The sequence below is a fragment of the Protopterus annectens genome, chromosome 5.part0 (genome assembly GCF_019279795.1).
Source record: "Protopterus annectens isolate FY-2018-M chromosome 5.part0, PAN1.0, whole genome shotgun sequence".
Classification (NCBI taxonomy): domain Eukaryota; kingdom Metazoa; phylum Chordata; order Ceratodontiformes; family Protopteridae; genus Protopterus; species Protopterus annectens.
In genome coordinates this window covers 1,658,996,162-1,659,009,733 of record NC_056735.1, presented here as the reverse complement: position 1 = coordinate 1,659,009,733, position 13,572 = coordinate 1,658,996,162, and positions in this window count along the sequence as shown.

Below are 13,572 nucleotides of genomic sequence, written 5' to 3'. Positions count from 1 at the left end.
TGGTAATAGTTTTAAGGAAAAAGCATATTCATACCACCTAGTCATCCTATGGTTGATTTATATGAGAAAATTGTGACAAGAGAAATTTACCAAGTATCTAATACTATTAAGAATGAAAATATTTGCAATTTAACAGAAGTGGAAAGGAAGACACTTAAGGCATTATTGGAAAACACTAACATTAGAGTGATGAAACCGGATAAGGGGGGAGGTATTGTCATATATGATAGTATAAAATATTCGAAGAAAATCTATGATATATTATACCATACAGGGAATTATGAAAGTGTCTCTATTAATGAAATCAATATAGCTTATAGACGAATAGATTCATATATTGAGAAATACTATATTGATGGTAGGATTAACAAAGAGATTTATAATTTTCTGAAAGTCAAGCATCCAAAATTAGCCACTATTGTGGGTATACCCAAAATACATAAGGATACACAAGACCCCCCTTTTCCTGATTATATCAGGCAGTAAATCCAAAATATTCCCTATGGGAAAGTTTATAGACATCAAATTGAAACATATATACAGCAAAATATCTCATATGGTCAAAGATTCATGGGAATTTTGAGGTATGTTTCCTACAGGTGTATGCAAGGAAGGCCTGATATTTGTTAACATAGATGTCATCGACCTTTTTTCCTGTATACCTAAACAGGCTGGATTAGAGGCTTTTTGCAATTGTATTAAGAAATTTACTAATTTCAGTTGGGAAGAGACATGCCTCATTATGGAATTGATGTCTATTGTCTTAGGCAACAATTTTATAATTCTGAGGGCGAGTATTTCAAGCAGACCAGGGGGGTAGCTATGGGGGCAGCTTGTGCTCCCATATTTGCCAACCTGGTCATGCTTGATTGAGAACATTCCTTTCTTTTTCCCAGTGAATATTTTAAGTGTGTTAAACATTACTCAAGATTTCTGGATGACATTTATATTTTATGGGATGATAGTGAAGAAAAATTAGATCCTTTTTTGCAATTTTTAAATACTACAAGTGAATACGTCAAATTTACCTATACTTACAATACAGAAGGTATAGCATATCTTGATACTTATATTTATAAGCAAGACTCAACCTTTCATTCTAGGATACACAGGAAAAAAACTTTTACCAATGATTATTTGGAATACAGTAGTTGTCATCCACTCAATATGAAACACAACATATATAAAAAGCAAATCATCCGAGCTGCCCGTATGATGTCAGATGTTAAAATATTGACTGAGGAAATTGAATTCATCACCAAATAATTTCTGGAGAGAGGATATCCATCAAATACATTATCAGCAATTGGAAATTATGTTATACAAGAACGGGGTAACAAATATCAACCATTATTAGGAACAGGATTTGAAACCAAACATTTGATGGAATTAGGTACTAAATGTGGAAATGAGACAAATTGTCATCAAAGATCGTTAATATTATTATATAGTCCAGCTGTAGACAAGATAGTCAACATAATCAATAAATTATGGTATCTGATTTCTCAAGATTCCAAGTTAATGGAAATAATGGGGAACAAACCCAGAATTATTTATAAAATGGGAAGAAATATAAAGAATTTACTAGGCTCTAGGAGAGTAAATGGAGATAAGAGGTCAGATAATTTTTCCAATACATCAAAATGTGGATCTTGCAATCAATGCAAGTATATTTTAGAAAACAGGAAAATGATCATTCAGAATGAAACTCAAATATCAGTAAAATTTCAACATGGGAATTGTAGAATGAAGATGCTTATTAATTTAGCTAAATGTTGTGAATGCGCCAGTTTCTATATAGGAAAAACTGAGCGGTGTCTTAGACAACGTATATATGATCACATCTACAGCATTCAGAAGAAAGATTTAATCAAACACAGACACATAAAAAAGATGGATGACAGACATAATTTCAAATTTGCTATTTTGGAAACAGTCTCGGTAGATCCAATTGGTGGTGATTACAAATCTTTTTTGAGATGCCACCACACCTCCAGGACTCAATGAATATATTTCATGTAAACTAATTTTGGAGAAAATGTAACCAAGTATGGTATAGTAGGGTACTATATTATATCTATTTACAAATAATAGGATTTGGGGTGGCCAACCGAAAATCATAATTTTATGTGTTGAACATCTAGATTTATATTTAGGGAGATTTATAGGTGACTATATATATATATATATATATATATATATATATATATATATATATATATATATATATATATATATATAGATAGATATATATATAGATATATACAGGAGGTTATGGTTTTAATATGGTTTTAGTAGATTTGTTGACCCTTGGAACCACATTTTTTAAACAATCTTTTTAAATAATCTAAACGAAAATACAAATTTCAAATGCATAATGTCAAATGCAATACCAACATTGTATAACGTATGACATTCATATAACACACGCTTGCTAGTATTTTGCTAGTATTTCATTAGTTTCAGTATTATCATGATTATTTACATGCTGAACCAATATGATATGTACACATTTTTCTTTTGTATGAATCTTCACATTAGGTTATTTCAGTACATCATTTTCAGTTAGCTGTCATTTACAATATAGTAACATCAATAGGAGACATCCGCATTCAAGTTTCATTCAAGTTATAGATTTCGTGTTAGACATTATATATATTACATTTCTAACATTATTTTAACATATTTCTTTTCTGTAACAGATTTAAACATATAGCGGAGGATGTATTATGATAAAAAAGAGGGACATATGTTTTTTCATCATGGTTATATGTTAAATATATGGTTTAAGGAGGTTACAGCTTTAAGAGGCGTGTTTTTTCATCAAAGGATACAACGTTACTAATTGTATCTGTTATTTTTGGTGTCTTATTTCAAATAAAATGTTAGCTGTATCATTAGCAAGAGGTTCTGAAGAAGCCCACTATACGAGTGGGTGAAAGCACTAAACCTTTTTTATTTGTCATGTGCTGTCAGTTTTTGGATTTTTGGTCCTGTTTTTTATCGTTCGATCATGGAATAAAAAATTTTTGTTGAACCTGCAACTTTATACGTTGTGTTGCCAGTCTGTGGAAGTTTGTTTTGTCAGTTGGTTTATTATTCGTTTTTTGGACTACAAATTGCTGAAGTAGAGGAGCTGTTACACTTATTGGAGAGTTTGTGACCAAGGTTTATGATTTCCTTTTATCAAAAGCCATCCAGGCACAAGCTAAGTATGTGTAATTAAGAGTTACACTTCCAGAAGCTATTTTATTGATTGATCACTGATGTATTGTTTTATTTGTGCATTTATCTACATTTAAGACAGAAATTTCTGCATTTTCTCATACTGTCTTGTTATTGGTCTTTTGAAATCACCTTGTCTAATTAGTTTGCTAAAGTTGTTTTATGGTAGCATAGACTGTCAAACAATCTTTTTGTGCTTTTACATTAAGAGGTCTGGGATATTCCATCTAGTGATGATAGCCTGGTCTATCTGAGTTGGAAAACACAAAAGTTAACCTATAAAACTAGTACTAGGACCGTCGCCTGCAGTTTAGTAATACATTGCACACAGTTAAGCTCAGAGCAGCTAGCTTGCACATCATATAGCAGTAATACCATATCCTAGCACTATCTAATACCATAACCTAGCACTATTCAACTCTAGTCCCTAACCCTAGATACCATCCTAGAAGACCTCTGTAAAACCTAGTCCTCAAACCTCAATAGCCCGCCCTAATACAGCCCCAGACAACATGGATATTCAATTTCCAAATGTCTCTGTAGCCATCTTGGTAGATATGGGCATCCTGAGACAATGTAGCAATTGACTCATGGTTGCTGACAACCTTTCAATCCTTAAAGAAACCATCACAGTATGGGAGAGATGTTCATGCACAATTTCCTTGGTGGCAAAAATCTTGCATATAAACAAGGTTGTCAAGAACACATTCACTATGTCCACTGCACATAATGTCCACATACATAGACCATCTTATGTTGAGGCACTAAAATGCAATCTTTCCAAACCTCAAAGACATCCAAAGTCTACAAACAACAATCCACAGCATATCTCTCAGCTGTGCAGATTTTTACAAAATGTCCAGATTTTTGGCTCATATTTTTGGCCTGTTTCTCATAAAATTGCATTTTTTTTAGAAATCACTGCCAAATCACTGAGGATTAAAGTCAGAAAATAATGCCAAACATTTGAAATTCAGACTTCTTACTCTTCAGAAAATTCATGTTAATGAAAAACATGTTAGTCTATCAACTTTCTAAGTTTGTAAGAACAATATTTAAAAATTGTCCCTATTTTTGGGCCTTTATCCAGCCCTTATTTATGGCTTTGTCCAGATTTCTTGTTCTAAGAGGTTGAGAGGTATGATCCTCAGCAATCTCTAAAGCATCCATCAAAAGCAGCATCAAACACCACTCATAAGCTGATACCCAATGGACCCCAAAAAACAAGGTCCATAAAGCAAGCAAACAATTTACCCAGGAGTCTTGTCATAAAGGACGCCATTGCATGACACACAGATGCTCGCTCTGCCAGACTGGACAAGGAGAAGATTATGGTCAGTTGCTTATATCGAGCTAGGATCTACCAAGTTACACATGCACTCACGCCACTACACAACTGGTACCAGTATGATTTTATCATATTTATGTGAGAGTAAATGACCTGAGACTTACTCCTCTGGATTATATGAAGACAGACATTATGGACCTCTCTGAATATGTATCTCAGACTAGATTGTGCCTTGCATTGAGCAGCATTCTACCTTCACCATGGATGATGCCAAAGTATGAGCAAAAAATGATTGACTTTAACAATTGGCTTAGTTTCTGGTGTCACTCCAGGGAAAGTCAATATCTGTTCGCCTAAGAGGACATGGTCAACAGATCAAGTTTCTTTGCTAAAGATGAATTGCACCTGTCCCTACTGGGATTCCAGCTTTTGGCTAAAATTTTATCCACCTCCTTAGAGCCTTGTTTATATAATGCCAAAGTGTTAAACCTACTGATATAGCAAATAAAACCCAAAGGAACTTAAATGTGTTACTGCTCAATGCTAAGAGCCTTAAGAAGAAACTCCACACCCTATAAGCTGTCCTCACTGTGGAGAATATAGACATCTATGCCATTAACGAGAGATGGTTTACAACTTCAAAAAGTACTCTAGCAGTGCAAGAATACAGTGCCTTCTAGAGATTTTGACCATCAGCAGCACAGACAGGGACTAAAGGTGGAGGTGTCTTGATCTACACCAGTAATACGTATACCTCAAGGATGGTTAAACAGAATAATACCCTGGAGTTCATCCACTTGAAAATCACCTTAGATAGAGTCCCTTTCTAAATCTTAGCAAGCTATAGGTTACCAGCTATATTTTCAAGAATCCCACAGTGCTAGGCCTAGTGGAGGCACTCTCCATCCAATCAGACATTCTATTCATGGGAGACTTTAACTACCCCCTCTATAGTCTGGAACTCATAGACTGCCACCGACTTGCAGGCACAACATTTCCTGGAGTTTATTAACAAAAAATGCTATTAACTGGTTTGGGAGCACGAACTGATCAAAGACATAGCAGTGTGCACTTCGGCCAGAGGTTCAGACATACTGAACCTTGTTCCCACCAATATAGGAGATTGCTGCACCCCCTTATGGAACATCCTCACTAGTGAGGTTGGATCCCAAAGCTGCCTCATTCAAAATAAAAGTCAGCTTAGAAATCCCAGCAAAACTTCTTACAGTTAGAAACTGCTCTAAAGAAACTACACCTATTAAGTGACAGCTTGTTGAAATTCAGTGTCCCGCCCAACCCCAAGTTTACAACAGCCTGTGTAAACATATTCAAAGAAACACTGTACAAACATATAAATGGCTACATAGAGACTGCTGTACATACCAGATAAAAACCCATAACAAACCCTGAAACCAAACCGCACTGTTGCAATCATAATCTTAACAGGATATATAACAAAAGGAAAAAAGTGGGATGGTCAAAGTCAGAAACAGCAACTCTCATAATGACATGAGCTCACCAATAAATATTATAAAAATGCTATGAGTAAGCATTGCTAAACCACACTGTTGCAATCATAATCTTAACAGGATATATAACAAAAAGAAAAAAGTCACTGCCAAAGTCAGAAAGAGCAACTCTCATAATGATATGAGCTCACCAATAAAATTAAACAGGAAACTGAGAGGACTAATTCAATACAACAAGGCCAATTACAAAGTCAAGACAGATTACCAGGTAAGGATAACCACAAGACCTTCTACAGCCATGTCCAAAACCTCAAAGGTAACATACAACAGTGTGCAGGGTTATTAAGAAATGATACCATCTTCACTGAGCACAGTGACACAGCAAATCTGCTGGTCAACAAATTTAGCTCAAACTCCCCCACCCCCCAATTCCCCTGCCACCCTTTGTGAAATCCCTACCAGAATAACCCCCACCCAACTATCAGCAGAGAGTAGGTCATAGTGCATAGTCAAGCTCACTAAAGCTTAAGACACAGCTTAAATGATGTCTAACAATATCCCAGGTTGCCTCCTAAATAGCCTGAAACATGACATATCAGGATCACTTGAGTCTCTTTTCAACTACAGCCTCAAAACAGGCTATGTATCAAGCAAATGGAGGATGACAATGGTTATCTCCTTTCAGGATGGGCTGTCATCCAACCTCTGAGACTACTGACCTTACTCTGACTAGTGTAATATGCCCACAGAGATAACCTACTGAAAGGATACAATACCTAAGCATCATGTCCTACATTACCTGACTCAAAGTCCTGTCAACCTACTTGGTATCTTACAGACTGCTAAGAGATGACCTGTGTTTGGCATAATAGCTACCCTCTGACCCACTACTCATGGATTTACCACACACCAACAAGTCAAATTGCATCAGAAATTCTCAGTTTAGGTATCTAAACCTCTTCACAAACATTAACAGAATGGTATGGAGGAAAAGGAATATTTGGCAGAAAATACCACTGTGGTGGAACATACTTCCTATCCACATAAAATAAAGTTCAACTGATGTCAATTTTCAAGTGCAACTTAGCTCTATTGATAAGAAACAGAAAACTTACCCCAGGACTGCCCTGTACTACTAATGGACAGAGTTACCTCCTAAATGCTTTCATGGGTTCCCTCAAATTATGTATGGTATGAGCCAGGTTATTCTTATTAGGGATCATATATAATTATCCACCATGAGATGGGTAAGGCCAGTCTATAACCAAATGAGATTATTTCAAACAGAAAAATGGAAATTGGCTAGGCTTAAAATGGCCCACAAGTGCAGCTAACCTAGTACTTACCTATGAATCTATGCAAAGCCATGGAACATATTATTATGAAAATGATCAATAAAGACACTGTTAGCCTGCAGACACTGGACCCATGCCAGTTTGGATTTGTCAAAGGAAGATCATGTCTATTTTAAACTGATAGGCTTCTTTGAGAAGGTAACCAAGGCTATGGACAAAGGGAAACTGATGCATACCACCTACCTAGACCTGGTTAAGGCATTCCACAAATACCTCACTCAGGTATTGTGAACAAACACACCAAACCAGGTATAAATCCCTACACAACATGCTGGATTACCAGCTGGCTCACAGATAGGACCCAAGAAATCAGGATTGGTGAGAACACCTCCACCAAGAGGCAGGTCACCAGTGGAGTCCCACAAGGCTCCATGCTGGGCCCAATCCTGTTTGGCATCTACTTTTCACCAGGTGTGCAGACGATGGCAAATGGGAGCCATCATAAATTCCGCCATGACACTAACATCCTGCAAAAGAGTCAAACCCAGATAAATGACTGGTGCCAAAGACATGGATTAAAACTCAATGCAAAGAAGTCCATTATTGTGCCTTTTGGGAAAAAATTCTACCTGGGCAAATTATTCCATTGATAAGACATCTCTAAGTGTTGACATGGTAGTTAGAGATTGAGGAACATATGTAGACACTAATCTGTCCTTTAACCAACACGTAGCCAAGGTAGTAAGAAAATCAGTCTATGCCACCCAACTTATAAGAGTATGGCATCCAGGTCTAAGGAAGTTATAGTACCACTCTACTCATCTCTTATCATACCCATCATTGAGTGCAATACCGCCTTTGGCATGTGCATGACTAGCCATATGTACCAGCTGGAATACCCACAGAAGTTCCTCACCAAGAAAATTCAGGGTATTAACACACTGTCCTATACAGATCGTCTTAGAGCCCTGTCTCTATACTTGGTCTTGTATATGTTGTTGAGAGGTGATCTGTATTTGGCATATAAAACATCCTTAGACCCAGCCCTGAACTTTGCTTGCTACATAAATAGAACATGCTAGCAAGACAGATGTGTGACTCAAATGATCCCTAAGCACTGGAATAGGTTCTCCATCCATGTGTAGCAGAGTCCATCCTTAAACCTATTCAAATGAAACCTTGACCATTGGATGGGAAATTACACATTGATCCTCGGGCCAGTGCCCATGTCTCACATAGACAGATGCTGGCAGTAAACATTTCCTAAATAACATTAGATGGGTAATCATAAATTTATCCACAGGCTGCCCCCGTGTCTTTTATAGATGCAGGCTGGCAGTAAACATTCCCTAACATACCCCCAAATAACTTTTAGCAACTTCCTAACTGACATACTCGGCCTAAAAATCTTCTTCTTCTTCTTTTCCCAGTTAGGGGTTGCCACAGTGGATCACCTGTCAGCTCAAGATTGGCAGTGGAGTTTTACAGTGTCAAGTTGTCAGCCCAGTGCCCAACCTTCCATAGAAGGCACACACACATGCATGCACTCACGCCTAGGGCCAATTTAGAGTCTCCAATCCACCTACAGCATGTCTTTGGGAGGAAACCGGAGCACCTGGAGGAAACACACGTGACCACAGGGAGGACATGCAGACTCCGCACAGAAGGTACCCCAGCTGAGGAGTGAACCATAGAACCTCTTGCTGTGAGGTGACAATGCTAACCGCTGCACCACCGTGGCCACCCCTTACTCATCCTAACAAATACCCCCTCTAATTAAGATGCACATTCCCAAGGGATGCAATTGGGTTGGTTTGCATGGCTAGGCTTATGAAGGTTCTGGTGGTCATTATAACTATGAACCTATGAACTTCCTTCCTGCAAAACCTAACCATCCAATACCATCTCATTACTAGAAATGACAAATATTTTGGCCAATCCACAAAATAATACTACCAATCCTCAACAACTTCCTTCCACTAAAACCTAACCAACCAATAACAACCTCTTACATCTTCTTATTACTATAACTGATAATAAGTTCTTCTATAAAATATCCCATAGACTAAATACTCCACTCCTCACTATGATACATTGTCTCATTCTAACCTCCCTCTTACATATATTATTACATCTTACCAAACAAAACTCCCTGACTATTTTGCCTATTACCAAAAGACACATGATTATAATGTAACACCTGCATCCACCCAGCTCAGTATATGCCCCACTTATTTAAAAATCACTACACAAAACTCATTAAACCTAAAATTCTCCATACATCCAAAAAATGCAAAAATACTATCACTAACTGTTCCACAGACACTAAAACAACACAGTTACACAAGTGTCTGTGCTGATGAATCTACTTGCAGATGACATTCTTCCCAGCCCTGGATACACTCAGGTACCAAGTTATCCACAAAGCAATAATATACCACAGTAGCACATAACTGTCACCTTTCTCATTCACCATACCTTTTTCCACAATGTCAAACTACTTCTAAGTAATTTAACACTAAACGCACACAGAACAATATGTATGGCAGCCCTTCACATCCTACCTAGAGACAATATCAGTATCTGACAGTGTACACACAGATACAATTAAGTTATCAAGAAATAGGTGTCAGATAAAGAGAAAAAGCGGAGTAAAAGAAAAAGTGAAGAAAAGGCAAAAGGGTAGAGGTCACAGAAGATAGGAGGGAAAGTGGAGAGATGAAGACAGAAAATGTATAAGAAAAAGGGAAAGTAGTAAAGTAGTAAAAAGGAGTAAGGAAAAGAGAAGCAAAGGAAGGAGGAAGGAAAGAAAGCAAGAAAAAAAAACAAGAGAAAAGGAAGCAGGAAGATGAAAATGGGAAAAACTAAGGAGGAACGGGGAAGAGAAATATGTAGACAGATGGACTGATATTATATATATCGATGTCTATTTTCCTTGAACACATGTCATGCAAAGATAATTTGATTCAATGAAAATTTATGTAAATAGATAATTGAAGATTTGACTTAAAGATAATTATAAATACTTCAAATACATAGTCTACAACTTGTTCTAAAGGGTAAAAAACAGAGGAGGAGGGAAGAGAAGGAGGGGAATAGAATAAACAAAGTATGAAAGGAAAATAAAAATAGTGCTAGAGGAAAAAATATTCAGTTTAAATACTCACAGGATGCTGCAGAGCTCTGGTAACTATGCTAGTCAAATCAAATTTAAACTTAGATTCTTGAAAATTAACAAAAGTTAATCTAGTTAACGTTTCTTATCACTAGACTAAGAATTTCAATAAGTCTATGTATGTAGATATTTAGTTCTACCAAGAAAAATCAGTCTTATTACACTCTTTTTATCATTCCTGAAACTTTACATTTTACTGTTCAGCAAACTAAAAGAGATGTTTGATTCCAATATTTAATTGCATATGTAAGAAAAATCAATTATTTTTACAAGCCTGTCTGAATTATTTATGGAGTTAACACTGTTATCATTGAACATTTGTGGATTAACATTCCAAGGAAAAGATCAAACCTGCTTCAATTTCTAAATTTAAAAAAGATGCAATTTATATTTCTACAAGAAATGCATATCAATCATGTGGATAACAATATTTGGAATCCAGGTAAATATCTAATGTTAGCTCAATCCACCTGTGAAAGAAGAAGAGGATGATGAGTCATGATACTGTGGAAAAATATATATTAATACCCCAAATAATATACAAATATGAAGATGAGATTATAACTCTTATGATTATAAAATACTGTAATATACTATGAATCTAAGCTAATATTTACTGGTTCCATGGAATGGGACTAAAATTGACTAAAATACACTTAGATTTTATACTTCACAACGCTAAAGGTAACAGTATTAGGATGGGATTTTAATTGTATACTAAATGACTCAAACACTAGTGCAAAAAAAAAATAAGACTAACTTTCGTAGCTAGTGATCTTAAAACTGGACAGATGATTTAAACTTGAAAGACATATTTTATTTAAAGGACAAGAAGTCATTACATTTTACTCATAACTCATTTAACTTTGGAACCCAAACAAGAATCGATAGGATATTCATCTCATAAGATATAATGTCAAAGGTATTAGAATTCACTATTACCCTATGCCCTGTTTTTTATCATAATGCTCCTATTCTAAAATAGAAACAACATTTGAAAAGCTACTGTTTATATCTAGAATACCTGCTTATATAACCAAACTGAATGTATTTAAACTTTGGTTACCTTTTGAAATTGAACTCTATAGAAACAAATATCACTGATGAAACCAATAAAATAATGGTTTGGGACTCATTAAGTAGGCATACATTTTGACAAATCTTTAACAAGGTACAAATAAAAATTAAAAACAATAGGAATCTGAATTAATTAACATACAAGCACAATTACAAAGAGCAAAGTCCAAATATAGAATTAATGACAAAGCCTCAACAGATGAAACAGAAAGATTAAACAAAACATGTTATAAACTTCTATTGTAAAAAACTACCTTAGCAACAGAAGGAAAAAACCCTAAAAATGGCTTATTTTTTCCATGTCACCAAAACACATACATGATTTATCTAAATGAATCAAAATATAGTAAATCAATAATAAAATTTTAGAAATAAAGATCATAAAAATACAACATATTCACAAATATTAAAACTTAAATATAATCCTAGGTCTTTCGGCTATGAAAAAGGTTCCACCATAAATAAAGCATAATCTGCCCAAGCAAATAACCTACAAAGAAGTTTCAAACAAAATAAAGCAACTTAAATCTAATAAGGCACCTGCCATGGATGGGATAATATCAGAAATATATAAACTATTTTCTCCTCGCATTATTTAGCTTTTTATAAAAGTATTATAAAAAAAAAAAAAAAAAAAACTCTAAAAAAGAAATAATCCATCCCTCCTGGGGGTATTCTGTACTCACCCCAATACTGAAGGAAAACAAGAACTCATAGTCATGCTCTTCCTAAAGAACTATCTCACTTCTAAGTAATGATTAAAAACTTTTCATGACAATCCTTACTGACAGAATAATGGAACCTCAAAAACAAATAATCAACACATTTAATGCTGGTTTTATATATCAGAGACAAATGCATAATAACATAAAAATAATATTAACCCTTATGCATATTATAAATAGTAGAAAGAAAGAAACTCTTAATCAACATAGACACTAAGAAAGCATTTGATTCCCAAAACTCATATTATTTATTTAAAGTGCTTGGCTTATATGATTTTCCTTCACAATTCATTTACCTTAAAAAATAAATATATATATTTATATATAGATCCCAAAAACCATCCAGCACTCAGTAATAAATGGAGGTAACACAACAGTATAAAGCAGACCGCTTTCGCTCGAAAGCGTCATCAGTGTGTGCCACATACTGATGACGCTTTCGAGCGAAACTGGTCTGTGGGGCAGACTGTGATGGCAATAAATGCTTTATACCGTTGTGCTGCCTCCATTTATTATTGAGTGCTGGATGTTGTTTGGGATCTATACAGTGTTCTTCCGTGCACCGGTTTCGGGGTAGCGTGCACCTTGCATTCTCTCTCTCTCTCTATATATATATATATATATATATATATATATATATATATATATATATATATATGGATTCACTTTATAATTTCAAAATATTGAAATACCGAATTTCAGTATTTCTAAATCATAAAGTCGAACGTACATAATCCCGACAGCACACAATCGCGAAACACACAATCATGAACACATACAAACCATACACCACACCACACATACATCGTCCAACCTACATTACAACAGACAAAACACACACAAACACAAGAACACAAACAAACAAACCTACACTACGTGTAAGCAGTGGGGAAACCCCCCCTTCACCTCCCATGTGGGGGGCTGCACCCCCCCCACACCCCCTACTTATATTTACTAACTCTGAGATCGCACAAATAGACACAAAAAGAAACACACACCCACACATTTTACAATCTCTCGCACACACACAAACATCACACATATACATACATCCACACATTCAGACACACTTAAACTCCAACACAAAACCCTTACAAAACACTCACTTACCTTCAATTGCACCTACATCCATACACAATACACTCCCAACACCGCATGCCACATACTGTAAGCCATAACTGTGAATTCGAGATATTCAAATTTGCGATTATGCACTTTCGCGATTTTCAGTTTTCGACTTTATGATTTCAAAATACTGAAATTCGGTATTTCAGTATTTCAAAATTATAAAGTGAACCCATATATATATATATATATA